Source organism: Triticum urartu, chromosome 2 (assembly GCF_003073215.2).
Source record: "Triticum urartu cultivar G1812 chromosome 2, Tu2.1, whole genome shotgun sequence".
NCBI classification, from domain to species: Eukaryota; Viridiplantae; Streptophyta; class Magnoliopsida; order Poales; family Poaceae; genus Triticum; species Triticum urartu.
In genome coordinates, this window is record NC_053023.1 from 103,980,998 (window position 1) to 103,989,956 (window position 8,959).

Below are 8,959 nucleotides of genomic sequence, written 5' to 3' on the forward strand. Positions count from 1 at the left end.
CGCAACAAAGTAGCGTAAGTATTTCCCTCAGTTTTGAGAACCAAGGTATATCAATCCAGTAGGAGACAATGCCCAAGTCACCTAGTACATGCACAAACAATCAAGAACCTTGCAACCAACGCGATAAAGGGGTTGTCAATCCCTTCACGGTCACTCACAAAAGTGAGATCTAATTGAGATAGTAAAGTAAATATTTTGGGTATTTTTGTTGTATAGATTGGAAAGTAAAGATTACAAAATAGTAAACGAGATGCAATGTAAATAAAAGAGATGTAATATAATAGGAAAGAGACCTGGGGGCCATAGGTTTGACTAGGGGCTTCTCTCAAGATAGCATGTATTATGGTGGGTGAACAAATTACTGCTGAGAAATTGATAGAAAAGCGCATAGTTATGAAGATATCTAAGGCAATGATCATGAATATAGGCATCACGTCCGTGTCAAGTAGATCGAAACGATTCTGCATCTACTACTATTATTCCACACATCGACCGCTATCCAGCATGCATCTAGAGTATTAAGTTCATAAGAACGGAGTAACACATTAAGCAATATGACATGATGTAGAGGGATAAACTCAAGAAATATGATATAAACCCCATATTTTTATCCTCGATGGCAACAATACAATACGTGCCTTGCTGCCCCTACTGTCACTAGGAAAGTACACCGCAAGATTGAACCCAAAGACAAGCACATCTCCCATTTCAAGAAAGATCAATCTAGTAGGCCAAACTAAACCGATAATTCTAGGAGACTTGCAAAGATATCAAATCATGCATGTAAGAATTCAGAGAAGAACCAAATAATATTCATAGATAATCTTGTTCATAGATCCAGAATTTAACGGATCTCGACAAACACACCGCAAAAGAGTATTACATCGAATAGATCTCCAAGAACATCGAGGTCGTATTGACAATCAAAGAGAGAGAAGAAGCCATCTAGGTAATAACTATGGACTCGAAGGTCTGTGGTAAACTACTCACGCTTCATCTGAGAGGCAATGGTGTTGATGTTGAAGCCCTCCGTGATCGATTCCCCCTCCGGCAGATCGCCGGAAAAGGCCCCAAGATGGGATCTCACGGGTATAGAAGGTTGCGTCACTGGAAAAGTGGTTTCGTGGCTCTCCATGATTTTTCTAGGCTATAAGAGTATATATAGGCGAAAGAAGTACGTCGGTGGTGCTACGAGGGGCCCACGAGGGTGGGGGGCATGCCTACCCCCTGGACGCGCCCTCCTGCCTCGTGGCTTCCTCGTGGAGTTCCAGACTTCGACTCCAAGTCTTCTGGATTGCTTTCGTTCCAAGAAAGATCATCGCAAAGGTTTCATTCTGTTTGGACTCCGTTTGGCATTCCTTTTCTGCAAAAACTCTAAAATAGGAAAAAAACAGAAACTCGCACTGGGCCTCCGGTTAATAGGTTAGTACCAAAAATAATATAAAAGATCATATTAAAGCCCATTAAACATCCAAAACAGATAATATAATAGCATGGAACAATAAAAAATTATAGATATGTTGGAGACGTATCAAGCATCCCCAAGCTTAATTCCTACTCGTCCTCTAGTAGGTAATTGATAAAAACAGAATTTTTGATGTGGAATGCTACCAAACATAATTATCAATGTAATTTTCTTTATTGTGGCATGCATGTTCAGATCCGAAAGATTCAAGACAAAATTTTAATATTCACATAAAAACAATAATACTTCAAGCATACTAACAAAGCAATCATGTCTTCTTAAAATAACATGGCCAAAGAAAGCTATCCCTACAAAACATATAGTCTGGCTATGCTCTATCTTCATCACACAAAATATTTAATCATGCACAACCCCGATGACAAGCCAATCAATTGTTTCATATTTTTGATGTTCTCAAACCTTTTCAATCTTCATGCAATACATGAGCGTGAGCCATGGATATAACACTATAGGTGGAATAGAGGGGTGGTTGTGGAGAAGACAAAATGGAGAAGATAGTCTCACATCAACTAGGCGTATCAACGGGCTATGGAGGTGCCCATCAATAGATATCAATATGAGTGAGTAGGGATTGCCATGCAACGGATGCACTAGAGCTACAAATGTATGAAAAGCTCAACAAAAGAAACTAAGTGGGTGTGCATCCAACTTGCTTGATCACGAAGACCTAGGGCATTTTGAGGAAGCCCATCATTGGAATATACAAGCCAAGTTCTATAATGAAAAAATTCTCACTACTATATGCAAGTGAAAAAATAAGACACTCTCTATCATGAAGATCATGGTGCTACTTTGAAGCACAAGTGTGGAAAAAAGATAGTAGCATTGTCCCTTCTCTATTTTTCTCTCATTTTTTGTTTTTTTGGTCTCTCTTTTTTTGGCATCTTTTTTTTTCTCCTTTTCGTCTGGAGTCTCATCCCAACTTGTGGGGGAATCATAGTCTCCATCATCCTTTCCTCACTGGGACAATGCTCTAATAATGATGATCATCACACTTTTATTTACTTACGACTCAAGAATTACAACTCAATACTTAGAACAAAATATGACTCTATGTGAATGCCTCCGGCGGTGTACCGGGATGTGCAATGAATCAAGAGTAACATGTATGAAAGAATTATGAATGGTGGCTTTGCCACAAATACGATGTCAACCACTACAACAAAAATGCCATGTAGAGCCGCTAAATGTAGGTGTTAAAGACGCACTAAATCATCTCTAGCAGATTTTAGAGTTGCTCATTAAAGCGTCCTACAAGCGTCTCCTCACGCACCGTCTGAAAGACCATTGAGACGTGGAGGTAGCGTGTCTACATGGAAATGAGACGGTTTAAGAGCGTCCTTACAAAGCGTGTCAACATGCATATGAGACGTTTTAAGACATCCTAACAAAGCGTGTCAACATGGATAAGAGACATTTTGAGAGCATCTTTATACCCCTAGGGATGCTTTGGTAAATTCATGCTAGATGCAACTGCATATATCCTCTTCCTATTGTATAAAGTGTTTTTTAATCAATTGCACTTAATAGAATTACTTGCTCGTATGAAATAATTGGACTCTCTTTTACATATCATAAAATATTCAAAACTTGTATGGCATGGCACGAGATAATAACATTGTATTACCCTGAGTAGTAATAGTTTACAAACTCAGTTGTACACATCTCCTATAAACAATTACATGCGCAAACTACATGAAACATATCTATATGAGTTTTAGTTTCTACATGTTGATAATGGAACAATGGCTCCTTGTTTTCTCTGCTTCTCTAGCTTATCCTTGTGGCAACTGCCTTCAAATCCCGCACATAGAAGATTTTCTGTGAAGAAAGCCCAATGAGATATAAATAAATTTATTCGAACTTCTATCAGTAAGTTTTTGTTTGCTGAACATAGAGCTATAAGAACAGAGAAGAACGGTATTACATATACCACATCGAGTAAACATGCACTGCAGAAGTTCAATCTTGCCGTGTAGATTTCATGTGCCCATATGAAGTATAGATACATACTGTAAAAAGAAGAAAAATCATCATGTCATCTATAGATTGGCTAAGGTGAGAATGCTTGAAGTGTATTTCTTAGAAAAATAACAACTAACTAAGTATTCACCATACAAAGCGTATATATGTAAAGAAATAGCAGCAGTTTAACATACATGGACTGAATTCTAATGGTTGTTGACACTAATAGTCTCTAAGCCTTAATACTAGCTCTACTTATTAAGGGAACAGGTTACCATAAAAATACTGAATTCTCATGGTAGTTCATATTAATAATCTTCAGTCTAACACAATATCTACATAATTATAAGCGAGAATGATACCATTTAGCTGCTCTAGACATAGTGCAACACATGTGACCCAGATGTTTTACATTATCACACATGATTAAATCTTACCAAACATGATAATATATCCATCCACGATGCTCTTTATCTGACAACTTGAGAAAAGTTTCTACAGGTGAGAAACTGCATGTGTGAGTTGATCTCTCTGTTTAGAGTAGAAGCCATGTTAATTCTAAGAAATGTTAGAATGTGGGCGCAAAGCTCTTAATTTTAGTTATGGGAGTGGGGGGGGGAAGGTGATTTGACAGTTGATACACAACTATTATTAACTGCATGAAAAAGAAAAATGTGTTAAGAACACTGACCATCCTATTCAATCAGGATATTATCAGAGGCTTTTTATCAAGCACCTGCATATGTGAGTGCCAATAATTTGGGAGTAAACAACGAAAAAAGCTATGTGTAAATTGAAGTAGTAGTCTAAATTGAAGTGGAAGTCTAAATGTTTAATTAGTAAACAGACGAGAGTTCAGAAAAAAACCCAGCAAAGCAGTGTTGTCCTATCTTAATAGGATAATCTAATGTACAATGTCAAGTTTCTCCTCCACAACTAAGTACGCATCAAGGGAGCGGCTCCAATTTTTTATTTGGAATGAATTGGTAGAAAAACTAAAACAAAAAATTAGATCGACTCACATATAAATGAATTTGCCGCCTTGCTGCTGGTCGACAGTGTCAAGCACGAGGTTAGCCTACCTGATGGAAACGAGCTTCACATGGCGAGGACCCTTGTTGGATTTTTCTGGTTGCAAGACATCGGGTTCTTAGAGATAGAGGATGTCGGGCGAGCAAATGGAGGGCCGGGTAGGAGTCGTCACCGGGGCATACAATTTCCCCCCAAAGATTATATAAACTAATTAAGTCTCTGATAGCATTGTTGCCGTGGGCGAACAAATAAAACAGCTACATACAGAAAGGTGGATCTGAATCAAAGTCTGAAGAGAAGGACAGCAAACATACAAATAAACGAGCGCCTAACTGATCAATACCTTTTGTCCTCCTCGTCGATCTTGTTCCTCTTCTACCTTCCTGTCAGGTCGTATCTCGGTACGATCTCACTAGGAGGAGGTGGCGATGTCCAGTTCCGTTGCCCACTCCGCCACCCGTCATCTTCCCTTTCAGCCGGAGCGCATCGTGTGCCAGAGCTGCAGGTCGAGGCCGCCGGAGTGGGGCTGGGCCACCGCCTGGAGGCCTGGGTCCCCGAGCCTACTGTTGGCGGCCGACGGGCGAGGGGGGTGGACCTGCTATAGCGAGTCTGGGGTGAGGAGGAGCAGGATCTTGGTAGAGAGCGTCGGTGTGGCATTGTGGCGCTAGGTTTAGAGGCCAGAGATCGCACCCTTTTTCCATGGTAGTTACTTTCTTGCGCCATCTCGCACGATGGGGGATTAGGGTGGTGGTGGTGGGCTGGTGGCGCAAGATATTTTGAACCACCGGAATCCTTTTTTTTCTATGGGAACCAAGGACGATGTCCTTTGCGCCTCAGAAATCGTCCCTATGCACCAAGTGATTTTGAATAATGAGACATTGATAAAAGCGTCGACACAAAAACGTCCCTACATGCCTATTTTGTTGTAGTACTACATGATCATGCAAAGCAATATGATAATGATGGAGCGTGTCATAATAAACGGAACGGTGGAAAGTTGCATTGCAATATATCTCGGAATGGCTATGTAAATGCCATAATAGGTAGGTATGGTGGCTTTTTTGAGGAAGGTAAATGATGGGTTTATGGTACCGGCGAAAGTTGTGCGGTACTAGAGAGGCTAGCAATGGTGGAAGGGTGAGAGTGCGTATAATCCCAATACCATGTTCAGTCTCGTTATCGGCAAGTCACTTTACTCGTACCATAATGCATGATCCCGTGATCAACCACTTGATCACATTGAGCTCATTATGATGATGCATTACCGAGTGGGCCCAGAGATACCTCTCCGTCATACGGAGTGACAAATCCCAGTCTCGATTCGTGCCAACCCAACAGACACTTTCGGAGATACCTGTAATGTACCTTTATAGTCACCCAGTTATGTTGTGACGTTTGGCACACCCAAGGGACTCCTACGGTATCCGGGAGTTGCACAATCTCATGGTCTAAGGAAATGATACTTGACATTCAGAAAAGCTACAACAAACGAACTACTTGATCTTTGAGCTAAGCTTAGGATTGGGTCTTGTCCATCACATCATTCTCCTAATGATGTGATCCCGTTATCAATGACATCTAATGTCCATAGTCAGGAAACCATGACTATCCTTTGATCAATGAGCTAGTCAACTAGAGGCTCGCTAGGGACGTGTTGTGGTCTATGTATTCACACATGTATTACGATTTCCGGATAACACAATTATAGCATGAACAATAGACAATTATCATGAACAAAGAAATATAATAATAACCATTTTATTATTGCCTCTAGGGCATATTTCCAACAGTCTCCCACTTGCACTAGAGTCATATTCTAGTTACATTGTGATGAAATCGAACACCCATGCAGTTCTGGTGTTGATCATGTTTTGCTCTAGGGAGAGGTTTAGTCAACGGATCTTCTACATTCAGGTCCGTATGTACTTTACAAATCTCTATGTCTCCATTTTGAACAGTTTCACGAATGGAGTTGAAGTGACGCTTGATATGCCTGGTCTTCCTGTGAAACCTGGGCTCCTTGGCAAGGGCAATAGCTCTAGTGTTGTCACAGAAGAGAGTCATGGGGCCCGGCGCATTGGGTATGACTCCTAGGTCGGTAATGAACTCCTTCACCCAGACTGCTTCTTGTGCTGCCTTCGAGGCTGCCATGTACTCTGCTTCACATGTAGATCCCGCCACAACGCTTTGCTTGCAACTGCACCAGCTTACGGCCCCACCATTCAAAATATACACATATCCGTTTTGTGACTTAGAGTCATCCAGATCTTTGTCGAAGCTAGCATCGACGTAACCCTTTACGACGAGCTCTTCGTCACCTCCATAAATGAGAAACATTTCCTTAGTCCTTTTCAGGTACTTCAGGATATTCTTGACCGCTGTCCAGTGTTCCATGCCGGGATTACTTTTGTACCTTCCTACCAAACTTACGGCAAGGTTTACATCAGGTCTGGTACACAGCATAGCATACATGATAGACCCTATGGGCGAGGCATAGGGGACGACACTCATCTTTTTTCTATCTTCTGCCGTGGTCGGGCATTGAGCCGTGCTCAATCTCGTACCTTGCAATACAGGCAAGAACCCCTTCTTTGACTGATCCATTTTGAACTTCTTCAATATCTTGTCAAGGTACGTACTCTGTGAAAGACCAATGAGGCGTCTCGATCTATCTCTATAGATCTTGATGCCTAATATATAAGCAGCTTCTCCAAGGTCCTTCATTGAAAAACACTTGTTCAAGTAGGCCTTTATGCTTTCCAAGAATTCTATATCATTTCCCATCAACAATATGTCATCCACATACAATATGAGAAATGCTACAGAGCTCCCACTCACTTTCTTGTAAATGCAGGCTTCTCCATAAGTCTGCATAAACCCAAACGCTTTGATCATCTCATCAAAGCGAATATTCCAACTCCGAGATGCTTGCACCAGCCCATAAATCGAGCGTTGGAGCTTGCACACCTTGTCAGCATTCTTAGGATCGACAAAACCTTCCGGCTGCATCATATACAATTCTTCCTTAAGGAAACCATTGAGGAATGCCGTTTTGACGTCCATTTGCCATATCTCATAATCATAGAATGTGGCAATTGCTAACATGATTCGGACGGACTTCAGCTTCGCTACGGGTGAGAAAGTCTCATCGTAGTCAACCCCTTGAACTTGTCAATAACCCTTAGCGACAAGCCGAGCTTTATAGATGGTCACATTACCATCCGTGTTTCTCTTCTTCTTAAAGATCCATTTATTTTCTATGGCTCGCCGATCAACGGGCAAGTCAGTCAAAGTCCATACTTCGTTTTCATACATGGATCCTATCTCGGATTTCATGGCTTCCAGCCATTTGTCGGAATCCGGGCCCGCCATCGCTTCTTCAAAGTTCGAAGGTTCACCGTTGTCTAACAACATGATTTCCAAGACAGGGTTGCCGTACCACTCTGGTGCGGAACGTGTCCTTGTGGACCTACGAAGTTCAGTAGCAACTTGATTTGAAGTTTCATGATCATCATCATCAACTTCCTCTCTAGTCAGTGCAGGCACCTCAGGAACATTTTCTTGAGCTGTGCCACTTACCGGTTCAAGAGGTAATAATTCATCAAGTTCTACCTTCCTCCCACTTATTTCTTTCGAGAGAAACTCTTTCTCTAGAAAGGACCCATTCTTGGCAACAAAGATCTTGCCTTCGGATCTGAGGTAGAAGGTATACCCAATAGTTTCTTTAGGGTATCCTATGAAGACGCATTTTTCCGACTTGGGTTCGAGCTTTTCTGGTTGAAGTTTCTTGACATAAGCATTGCATCCCCAAACTTTTAGAAACGACAACTTAGGTTTCTTCCCAAACCATAATTCATACGGTGTCGTCTCAACGGATTTGGACGGAGCCCTATTTAAAGTGAATGCGGCAGTCTCTAAAGCATAGCCCCAAAATGATAGCGGTAAATCAGTAAGAGACATCATAGATCGCACCATATCTAATAGAGTACGATTACGACGTTCGGACACACCATTACGCTGAGGTGTTCCAGGCGGCGTGAGTTGTGAAACTATTCCACATTTTCTTAAGTGTGTGCCAAATTCGTGACTCAAGTATTCTCCCCCACGATCTGATTGCAAGAACTTGATTTTCCTGTCACGTTGATTCTCAACCTCACTCTGAAATTCCTTGAACTTTTCAAAGGTCTCAGACTTGTGTTTCATTAAGTAGACATACCCATATCTACTCAAGTCATCAGTGAGGGTGAGAACATAATGATAGCCACCGCGAGCCTCAACACTCATTGGACCGCACACATCAGTATGTATGATTTCCAATAAGTTGGTTGCTCGCTCCATTGTTCCTGAGAACGAAGTCTTGGTCATCTTACCCATGAGGCATGGTTCGCACGTGTCAAATGATTCGTAATCAAGAGACTCTAAAAGTCCATCTGCATGGAGCTTCTTCATGCGTTTGACACCTATGTGACCAAGGCG

General features: G+C 41.5%; 1 long non-coding RNA gene across 1 annotated transcript; it reads right to left on the reverse strand.

The window, feature by feature from the left end:
- Window positions 1-3,068: 3,068 nt before the first annotated feature.
- Window positions 3,069-5,175, reverse strand: LOC125541208. The gene is made up of 4 exons (XR_007297458.1): window positions 4,827-5,175; window positions 3,889-4,740; window positions 3,420-3,498; window positions 3,069-3,307 (listed from the first exon to the last, which is right to left on the reverse strand). It is a non-coding gene; the product is annotated as an uncharacterized LOC125541208 (long non-coding RNA).
- Window positions 5,176-8,959: the final 3,784 nt, after the last annotated feature.